General features: G+C 36.3%; 1 pseudogene; it reads right to left on the minus strand.

The window, feature by feature from the left end:
* Positions 1 to 911: 911 nt before the first annotated feature.
* Positions 912 to 5,502, minus strand: LOC121255290 (annotated as a pseudogene).
* Between the last annotated feature and the right edge of the window lie 5,694 nt (positions 5,503 to 11,196).

Here is an 11,196-nt window from a genome sequence, read left to right on the forward strand (position 1 = left end):
GATACTGACTCTGCACCCATTTGAATTGGAGTCAAGAAAACAGAGCCGGAGCCGGAGTCGAAGGTATTTGTGCAGTTTTTGTCTGAGTCGGATCGGTTTTTTGACTAACTCCGAGTTCGCATTCGACATCCGGCTTGAGACTCTAATTTCGCAACGACGTCTGTCTGACTTATGCGTCCAACTCCGAGATTAGTTGACATTTGTTATAAGAATATGTATTATTTATATAGTGATCATATATACTTATATTGAAAGTTTATAACATATATAGTTATATTCAATATTATACATTTGTTAATTATTATAAAATAATGTACTTATATTATTCATTATTTAATAATAATAGAATAATAGTCTAGTATATGTACACATCATAGTATCACTATCATGCATATGTGAGGATAGTTGAAACTTGATTAGCTAATAGTGAGTCATGTACCATGCATGTATATATTGTAATACTAGCAATCTATTATCTAGTATAATAATATATAATTAGAAAAATGTTGTGTAATTATACATATAGAGCACTTGATAATAGTTATATTCTACAAATAATTAGTAATTAGATATACTCATAACTCAATACTAGACACTAGTAAATTAGTAATTGTTAATAATCAACACTAACAACTAAATTCAGCATTTAAAAAACTACAAAATCCAGTTTCTTAAATAAAAAAAAAGGCTTAAAACAAAGATTAAATTTATGGCTTAAAAAACATAGAAGAGATTTAGGATTTAGAAACAAAAAAAATAAAAAATAATACATGGATTTAGAAAAGAAACTAAACCCAAAATCTAACTAGCCCAACTTAACCCAAAGTTTAAAACGGCGCCATTTCGATAACAATTCTCGTTGCCCAACCCATTTAGAACTGCGTCTCTTCATTGTCTTGTTACTTTCTTTCCTAATTCTTCCACGTTGCACTAATCAAAGATCTTATGTACTCACGAGCATCTTCCTAACTGGCACCAGTATAATTCATGTAGCATTGGATCGATTTAGGAACATCACCTCTCTCTAACTCATCCGGATTTCAAAAATATATGTGAAGTAGTCCAACAATCCTAGATGAAATTCTTTGGATATATAGTATGGTTGCATGCCGTAGATTTTCTGAGATCATTCGCAAGTCATAAAATCATTGATGATTACCATATTATATCTGGATACGCTTCCAAGCAATCCAAGGCATCCCTTATCACTAGATTCGTCATACAAAAATAAGCATGCATCAGTGCAACTGGCACTGATATTGAAATCTATGCATTTTCAATGTATTCTTGAAGGCTTGGAATATATCTGTTGTAGTACCACTTTGCCCTCAACAAATAAGATCTACATAAATCTGCCCACTGAAACTTTTATGTTGGAGCAAATTACTAGAGGGTATTGTATACTGCTTAACATTATACTTTTAAAAAAATGTTGGAGGAAGATAATGATGAATTTAGAGGTAAAGTTCTTACCACTTTTTTTAGGTATCAAACAACATCGAACCCTTTTCCCTTGAGAACTTCAAAAGCCATTTCATGAATAGAATTACGGATAGAAACAAAGCATAATTGCATGTAGTAAGGAAGTTGTTCCATTGCATCGGCATCCCTTCTGGAATCACAAAGATTACAGTTGAGTTTTTACGTTCAGGGTAAGCCATAGATGAAGAAACTTAGAGGTGTTATGCTTTTAATAGTCTAATACAAACCTCTCAACAGCATATGTAAAAAGCTCAAGCTCATCCAAAGTTCCGTATATATAATACACATCATCTATTGTCGTTATCAATGAATTGACCTTTGTTGAAATTTTCCTATTATATCTAAACTTAGGTTGAAATGATATCCCACTGTCCATAGGAAATTATCCATCAACCTATCCCCTGCAAAGCTCAAATTTTCTCCAAGACCAGTGCTACTCCACCACCTTGTTCCAAACGATAAGAGGAAAAAGAAAACAAAAAGTGGAATCAATCACACACGATACAAAATTTACATGGTTCAACAATGTGCCATCATCCACGAAGTTGCAGATGAATTTAGTTCAGATGATAACCAAAATACAATACAGTGATATTTGTACAAGAGTATAGTACAATATATAAGCAAACCCTAATCAGCAAGTCGGGCAGGATTAAAAGCTAAAACGGGTAAAAAAAAAATTTCCTGGAGGCTTAGACCCCAAATGGATTCTTGTCAGATCAAATCATCAACTGGGCCACCACAAACAAAAGAAGGCTTCACATAAAAAAGCCCAACAATTCCTTTGTATGAACCAAAGAAAACCATATCGGTTTCGGAATAATAGCTATGCATTTCTATGCCTTTCGAATCATATATGTCAAGTAAAGCTCAAGATAGGTTGAGATCCAAATTATAAAATGAGGATAATCACGGTTAATTTTTACCTTGTTATTTCTTTTATATCTTCTTGGTAGATTTCTTGTACCACATTGAAATCCAATTATGCAAGCTTAAGCAAAATAGGGTTCATATCTCCTCTATTCCTATAAACATCAATGAACCACCTTGCTTCCAACCTAAGCATCCTCCAATGTAGTGGAAGCTCCAAGGCATGGCTCACCAAAGCAGAGAGATCATTTTGATCTTTGCTTAGTTCGACAAACTCTTTGAGTTGTTTGGTTGTGAAATCTCTTGCTTCCTCCAATATAGTTTCACCTTCCATCAAAAGAAATGATGCTTCGTACAAGAATAGCATTCCTCTGACATCCTCACAAAAACATGGCTTGAAGCTTCCTAACCTATTCTTGAAACCGTTGAAGATCTCTGCAATCATGTGATGGGATCTAAGGAGTCATCATTTGTAAATGGTAAGCTCCCATGTGTTAGTTATTTTAGTCAAACCATTTATTAGCTTTAAGAAACTTACCTCGTAGCAAACTATATCCATGTTGTCTTAGCAGTCTAAATTCAAGTACAATGGCATATAAATTCTCTTGTGCATATAAGCACCATGATTATTAATATTGTATAGACTTTCTAGAATCATCCTAATCTCATTCTCAAAATGACAAGGTAATCCAAGCCTTTGTGAAATATCAATCAGCTCACGTTGTTGTAAAGGATCTACAATTTTGTGAAACATCATCCTTGCTTCTCCCTTCAACTTATCAACTCGTTCAATCCATGATTGGCCCTGGCAATTCAATTTTTTCATTAGTTAAACTAATTACCCAAATAATTCACAATCAACAATACAATAACTAACTATAAAAACGTATGACATGAATGCACATACCAGATATTCACTTCTCTACGATTGGGTGTAATCATAGTGCCAAATGAAAAGTTGGTAATTTGCTGACGAACAACAATATTGAAATGGCTTGAGATCTTGCCAGTGGCCATGCAATTGCATCGAATGGGAGGTGTTGTGAAATGTTATGCAAAACACACACACCAATGATAACAAATCAAGTAAAATCAATTACAATCAAGCACACTACGCACAATAAACGTAGTTAGGCAAATTAACTACGTCCATAGAGTTGTAGAAATTTTATTAACCAGAGGAGATTACAATCACTCAATCCCAATTCATACAATTTTATTAACTAGAGCTTTTTGCTCTCTCACACAATATGTACTCACTTGACAATTTTTCTCTCTCAAAATATGTTGAGATTCATACAAAACAAGTCAAATATGATAAATATATAGCAAACAACATTAGAAATCCTAATCTGGCGAAATCTGCTTCTTCGCTCGAACAGCGTGTCCAGTGCGCCTTGAGCGAACGACCAAATCAACATTGGCTCGAGCGGAGGTTGAGCAAACACTAGGATTTGTGTCTCGCTCGAGCTTATTATCATGCTGGACTTGAGCAAAGTCACGGTTTGAGCTTCGCTCGAGCCCACTGTCGAGTGCACTTTGAGCGAACTTCACTTAAGCGCACTGTCAAGCGCACATCAAGCAAACATTCTGTTTCTCGATTTTCAGCTCTAAAACCAGTCTCTATATACACCCCAACAATCTCCCACTTCGAGACTGGGTCTCCACATGCCAACCACTATTTCCACCAAGCTCTATCATCTCTGCAGCTCATAGCTCCCGTCTTCAAGCTAGAAGACGCACTAAAGCCAAGCCCGACTTCAGTCTTCCACGTACATCGTCCTTAGTCAGCACATCCACTAGCTGACTCATAACTCCCATTGCACCAGAAGTATCCGGTCTTGAACCGATCTTGGCAACCTCAACCAACTTTTCCAGGCTTTCATAAGGAACGACAAAGTTGACTTTCTTTGGCTTCCTCACATGTTTCGCGTGATCAAATCTGCATTTTTGCACTATTGTATTTTCCTGCACATCACTGGATCCTGATGTTGAATACAAAGAATTAAATCTGCTACCATGTGCTAAGACCAGCGCACCCTTAGTGATCTTCTAAGCTCCTATAGAGAATGCTACTGTAAAACTGCTGTCATCAAGCTGTCCCACAAGGATCAAGTCTTTCTTCAGATCTGGAACTTGTCTGACTTGTTGTAAAGTCCACACACCCCTGTTTGGAAGTCTGATGTGCACATCACCCACTCCTATTGCATCCAGTGCCTCTCCATCAGCAACATATATCTTCCCAAAATCACTAGTAACATAATTCTATATGATTTTACTATGTGAGGTACTATGGAACGAAGACCCTGAATCCAATATCCAATCATCAATTAGATTGGGCACTACAAGAAGTAAGGCATCATGAATTTCATCTGCCACTATATTCATCGCGTCATCCTTAGCACTTCCTTGATTCTTGCAGTTTTTCTTAATGTGGCCCGGCTTGATACAACTCCAGCACATGATCTGTTGTCCAGATCTCGTCTTACTCTTCTATCTGCTCTTGCAGTTTGACTTCTCATGTCCTCTGCCCCTATTCTCAACATTCAAGGCAAATCCTGAACTTAAGAACTCACCCGAGTCTCTCCTACGTACCTCTTCAGTAAGTAACATGTCACGTATGTTATCATTGTTCAGTTTTGTCTTGCCGGCTAAACTACTCACAACCTTCCTTAGGGCCTCCGAACTATTTGGCAACGATGCCAACATAATCAACGCTCTGATCTCATCATCAAACTCTATCTCTACAGAAGATAGTTGATTTGTGATCGTATTGAATTCATTCAATTGTTAGGCTGCAGACATACCTTCTGACATCTTTAGATTGAACAATTTTTTCATCAAGTGCATTTTATTACTTGCCGACGGTTTTTCATACATACCTGACAAAGTCGCCATGAGATCCATCATGGTTCTCTCTTTACTGACATTGTGTGTCACTATTCTAGACAAGGTCAGTCGAACAAGCTCTAGAATATGTCGATCAAACAGGGTCCACTCAGCATCATCCATGCTCTCCGGTTTCTTTTCCAACAGTGGAAGGTGGAACATCTTCCCATAAACATAGTCCTCCATCTGCATTTTCCAATACCCAAAATCAGTGCCGTTGAACTTCTCGATCTTGGGTGTGATCACTTTATCTCCAGCCATCATTCTCCTTCAGATCAGACCTTGGCTCTTGATACTATTTGTTATGCAAAATACACACACCAACGATGGAAAATAAAATAAACGCAATCACAATTAAGCACACAACACACAATATACGTGGTTCGGCAAATTGCCTACGTCCACAGAGCTGCAGAAATCTTATTAACCAGAGGAGATTACAATCACTCAATCTTAACTCACACTCTCTAGGGCTTTTTGCTCTCTCACACAATATGCACTTATTTGACAATTGTTTTCTCTCAAAATATGCTGAAAGTCATACAAAACAAGTCAAATATGACAAATATATAGCAAACGGCTCTGAAATTCCTAATCTGACAAAATCTACGGTCTTCGCTCCTGTGGCGTGTCTAGAGCACCTCGAGTGAACGGCCAAATCAACATTGGCTCGAGCGGAGTGTCGAGTAGAGGTCGAGCGAATACTAGGGTTTATGTCTCGCTCGAGCTCACCATCACGCTGGACTTGAGCGAACTCAAGGGTTGAGTTCTGCTCGAGCCCACTGTGGAGTGCACGTCGAGCGAGCTTCGCTTGAGCGCACATCAAGCAAACATTTTGTTTCTCGATTTTTAACTCCAAAACCAGTCTCAACATACACCCAAACAATCTCCCACTTGGAGACTGGGTCTCCACATGCCAACCACTGTTCCCTTTAGATCATCACAAATACATTCATAGAAACTTCCCTTTTCATTGGTAAAACTCTTGAAAACCTATCTAATCAACAAAGCTCACTAGTTGGTAAATGATGTGTCTCTTTATTTTTGTTAAGCACTAATTACTAGCATGCATGTTGTTTACCTTGAGGTACATTATATCTCTTTTGTCTTAGCAATCTAAATTCGAGAGTTGTGGCATATAAACTCTTCTCCTCGCAATCACCACCTCCATAATGACTATTCTGTATTTTGTCCAATATCCTCGTTATTTCATCTTCAAAGTGGTAAGATACTCCAAGTCTTTGCAAAATATCAATCATCTTGACCAGCTTTAGAGGATCCACCATTTTGTGTAACATCTTTGTCACTTCTTCCTTCAAGTTATCAATTTTTCTAGTGTATGACTCCCCCTACCAATCTAAATTTCACTGATTAGTCATGAGGCACTGGTAATGCAAGAACTATCGAGATCAAAACTGAAAAATAATAGACATAGCAAGATTTACCACATATTCACTTTTTAATGATTGGATGTAATCATCATGCCAAATGCTAGGATGGAAATTTCCAGATCGTCGAACAATAGTGGAGTCTCTTGACTTTTCTTTGAGAGCCATGCTTTGGAATGGACGAGGAGTCACTAGTACTATATATCTAGTGCACCTATAAGACGATGGCTTAAATATTACAATTGACAATATAAAAATGTTGTGGCAGTTACTAAAAATATTTATTGCTGCGGCGTAGATATCTGGAATACAAGAATTAGGCTTGAGAACTCCTCTCAATTCATTTTATCTCATCTCATTTCATCTCATCATTACAATTTTAACAAATTTTCATATAAAATATAATAAATAATTCAAAATTTTCAAATCTTAAAATAATAATAATATTAAAAAATAATATTCTAACAATATTTTATTCAACTTTCAATTTTCCTCTTCTGTAAAGCAGCTGGTAGACATTTTGTGTAACACCCGGACCCAGTCAAGCTCAATGTTTTTTTTTTTCGCCGCCACACACGATTGCACTCCGATGCACGTACGCCTCTATTCTCCTCAGCTTTAGGGTTTTTGTTTTTGTTTTGTTTCAATCACTTATTTTTTTTTCACACGTTAACTTCCCTGCACGTTTTCTTTTCGGTCTATTTTCACCCCTAGAGTTTTCCTCACGTCCACGACATGCATGATCTTGCACGTCTCCTTCCTATCTTTCTCTAGGGTTTTTCCAATCAACTCTTTATATACATGTACTCCTCTCCTGAAAAAAGAAGAAGTAGCCACAAACCTCCCACAATAGTCTTCATCCCAACAAGTCCAATGCCTCACTCACACAACCCGTAGCCACTCGGCTCAGCACTCCTCAACGTTGCACCCATAGCCAACCACCAGTGTGCATGATGAAAACCTAGAATAGCCGCTTCTTCTTTTTCTCCCTCTCCTCTCGGTTTCCCATAGTCATCTCTGCACCTTTCAGCCATCCCCGTTATAGGTCAACACCCTCACGGAAGCCCAAACGTGTGCGTCACCACTGCTGCCCGGTTTGTCCACCCCAACCTCCATCTCCACGTAAAACCGACGCCCAGAGCGACCATCGGAAAACACATTCAACAGCCACCATTAGTAAACCACAGCGCCCCACCGCCAACTGCTCAGCCTCAAGCAAGAACCACCAGCGGACGCTAGTCGTGCACCTAGATCCACCGGGACCACCTCCTAGTAAGCTCACAAAGTGCCACGGCCTCCTCACCATTCTTTCCGCTCTCTCTCTCTCTCTCTCTCTCTCTCCCGCTCATCTCTCTTTCTGCCCCACGAGCTCAACCACCCCTTTTTTCTGTTGTAACCACCACCCAACTCGCTGCCCGTCGAGCTCTCAATCTTTCAGTGAGCATCTGCCTCACAAACTGCTGTTTTGCTTTTACGTAACATGAGTTTTTGTCAAGGTAGTTTTTGTTAACATGAGTTTATGTAACTTGGGTAATGTATTGTTTAATTAAATAAAATTACATTATTACCCTTTGAGCTACAAGTTCCGTTAAGGTGTTTTAAACTTTTAATATGAGTTAGTAATCTCTAATATATTTATGTTTACAGAGATATCTTAAGTATTTTAACATGTTATTAAGTAAAGATTTATTTTAAAAGTAAACAATATTGGTGTAATGTTATTTTTACACTTTAGATATGATAATAGTTATGCTTTATTTTAAAATATTTTGAGATAATTATATTATCTAGTATTAAACTTTATAGTTTGTTTTCAATAATAAGTAGGTAAGATTTTTAAATGTTTTAGTCAAAGTTATTAAATCAATATTGATGATTTTAGAAAGTGATGATTTTTAATTTGAAGTTAAGAAATTTTAGGTTTTGAGGAATTAAATAGGTTATTTTAGAAGCTTAGGATTAAATATCGAAATACATGATTAATTGGAAATTTACGAGAATTACGTGATTATTTTATAGGTAATGCTTAATTATTATTCGACATTTTTTAGGAAAATTCCGATAAAGCTAAGAAGTCCAGATAAGCAGGGTTCTTATACTAGATTTTGCATTAAAATAAAATGAGCTGAGGTTAATTTTTAGAAAATATACATATTTGGTTATGAAAAGGAATTTGAACTAGCTCAGTTATTTGTTCTGCATTACTCATGAGATTTTGTTTAAGAATAAAGTATTTTCTGGCATGTCTGGTGTAGACATGAGCTTATTTTTGACATTCTGTTTCTGAACTGTGCAAAAGAGAGCAAATACGTAATTTTGTGCATAAATTATGTTTTTGAGATATGATTATGTTCTAGTCTGAAGATGTTTTGTACTCTGATATGATATGATGTGATTTATGAAAACCTCTGTTCGGGTTGGTACCAACTTTTCTGTTTCTGGTGCACCCACTTTGGAAACAAAATAGTTTTCTGCGTGGTCTTTCCTATGTGCACACTCGGGCCTACCACGGGGGTTAAACATGGTCTTTGTTCTGATATGATAAGATAAGATGTGATGTTTCAGTTTATGCATTCTGAACTCTGTAAATGCTCATGTTTACACACTAGTATATGTTCTCTGCTGACTGAATTGTTGATAACTCACCTCCTATCTCCACATATTTTTTAGATAATTTTGATGCTTCAGCTGGAGAATAAAAGTAGGAAGTTTTAGCAAGGTGTGATGATCGTTGTGGAATAAGTGTCTGAGGGTATAAGTGCTTATTTGAGAGTCATAGTTAGGAAACTGATTTATTTTTCGGGTATTTTGATTTGATGAGTTAAAGATATTTTCGAGTTTTTGGAGAATTTATAATTTATGTTATAGAGAATTTCTTTGTTGTCTCCATGAAGGAACTTAGATATTTGGATTTATTACATGGATTAATATTTTATGGAATTTTCTGGACTTTATAGTTGTGTTATTGAAGTTGATATTAAGTATTAAGAGCTAACTCTCCGGACCTTCAGGATCGGGGCATTACATTTTGTACACTTGAAAATCTGTTCTACCTTCATTTAGATCTAGACAGTCTCTCTTTCATTTTGTATACCTTTTAAAAGGATTTCTAGCATAGAGTTGTTAGTATTACTTTGAGATGTAATATTGCAGATTTTGATAACTTCTTTTAAAGCCTTGGTTTTAGAGTTTTGTAACCTTAGGCTTTCTTGTTGTGCTCGGTATTCTTGCGTTGAGAATGAGGACTATTAATAAAATTAAGAGCCGTCCCTCTTCGTTAAAAACAAAGAACCTTAGTGAAAAAGCTAGTTTACTCTGATCACTTGGTATGGTGGATGGGACGTCATGGATTTAAGTCAGCTCTAGCTATGAGTAAGATGCAAAGAAAATCATACTCATATCCATTATCCCTTATACCCACGAGTTTGGTACCACTTTAGTAGTACCATTGTGTGTGGTTGGGATCGATATGATCAGACTCATGTTTATCTTGAGAGAATATCTGGCAGTGATTACCATCTAGCCTCTCCTATAATAAGAGGATTCCAACGAGAATATGATGTTGTAATAGTCACGTCCAAAAGGTAGGACTTTGCAAAAATCCGACTATTTGACTCCGGTTATACTGACTCTGCAACCATTTGAGTCGGAGCTTCGAAAAAATGGAGCCGGAGTCGGAGGTATTTGTGCAGTTTTTGTCAGAGCCGGATCGGTTTTCTGACTAACTTCGACTCCGGCATTGGGGCAGATGAACTTTTCCGCCTCTTTGTCTGAATAAAGTATGCATGGTGGAGAAAGATCAATATATTTTCAACTTAAAAAAGATAGATATCTATTAATATAATGCTGTGGGTTTGTCTTAACATGTGCAGCTAATACAGTGGGTTTGTCTATATGCAACAAATTAAAAGAATACACGTGGATATCGTTTCCAAGCTACTGATTCGATCTGTGTATATTTGTGTTCAGCAATCAGCATTATTCACCGACTGGGAAAAGTTTACAAGATACGCATGATCAATAGGCTAGGTCGGTAGCTCGCGGCATGATTCATTCCCCATGTGTTAACATACTTAAGTTTAATATTTATAATGGAGAATCATCGTACAATATTAAGATATATATATATATATTTATAAATATATATATATATATATGATTAGAATTCAGTATCTTTGTCTACCTTATTTATTATTTTTATATTTGCACGTATTGAGTTTTGAGATCAAATGCTTATTTCACAAATAATTCACAACTTGATATAATTGTCGGATATGGTTCCTTGGACTGTAAAAATCAATTTAATGTAAAATAGATTTAACGTGGTGTCATATTAGACCATGGCAATTTGTAAGTTTACTCAGTAAGATCTCTTTATGAATCTATTATTGATATTTAATTTTTTGTAAATTATATATGACTTGTATTGTAGGATAGTAGTGATGAGAAATTAAATTATAAATTTCGTTTAATTAAGTGGAGAGATCAGATCATCAAAAACTCTTTTTAGTATACATGCTAGAATAATTAACTATACTCATCAGCAAGATTCATAACTTAATTAATA

Source organism: Juglans microcarpa x Juglans regia, chromosome 3D, assembly GCF_004785595.1.
Source record: "Juglans microcarpa x Juglans regia isolate MS1-56 chromosome 3D, Jm3101_v1.0, whole genome shotgun sequence".
Taxonomy (NCBI): Eukaryota; Viridiplantae; Streptophyta; class Magnoliopsida; order Fagales; family Juglandaceae; genus Juglans; species Juglans microcarpa x Juglans regia.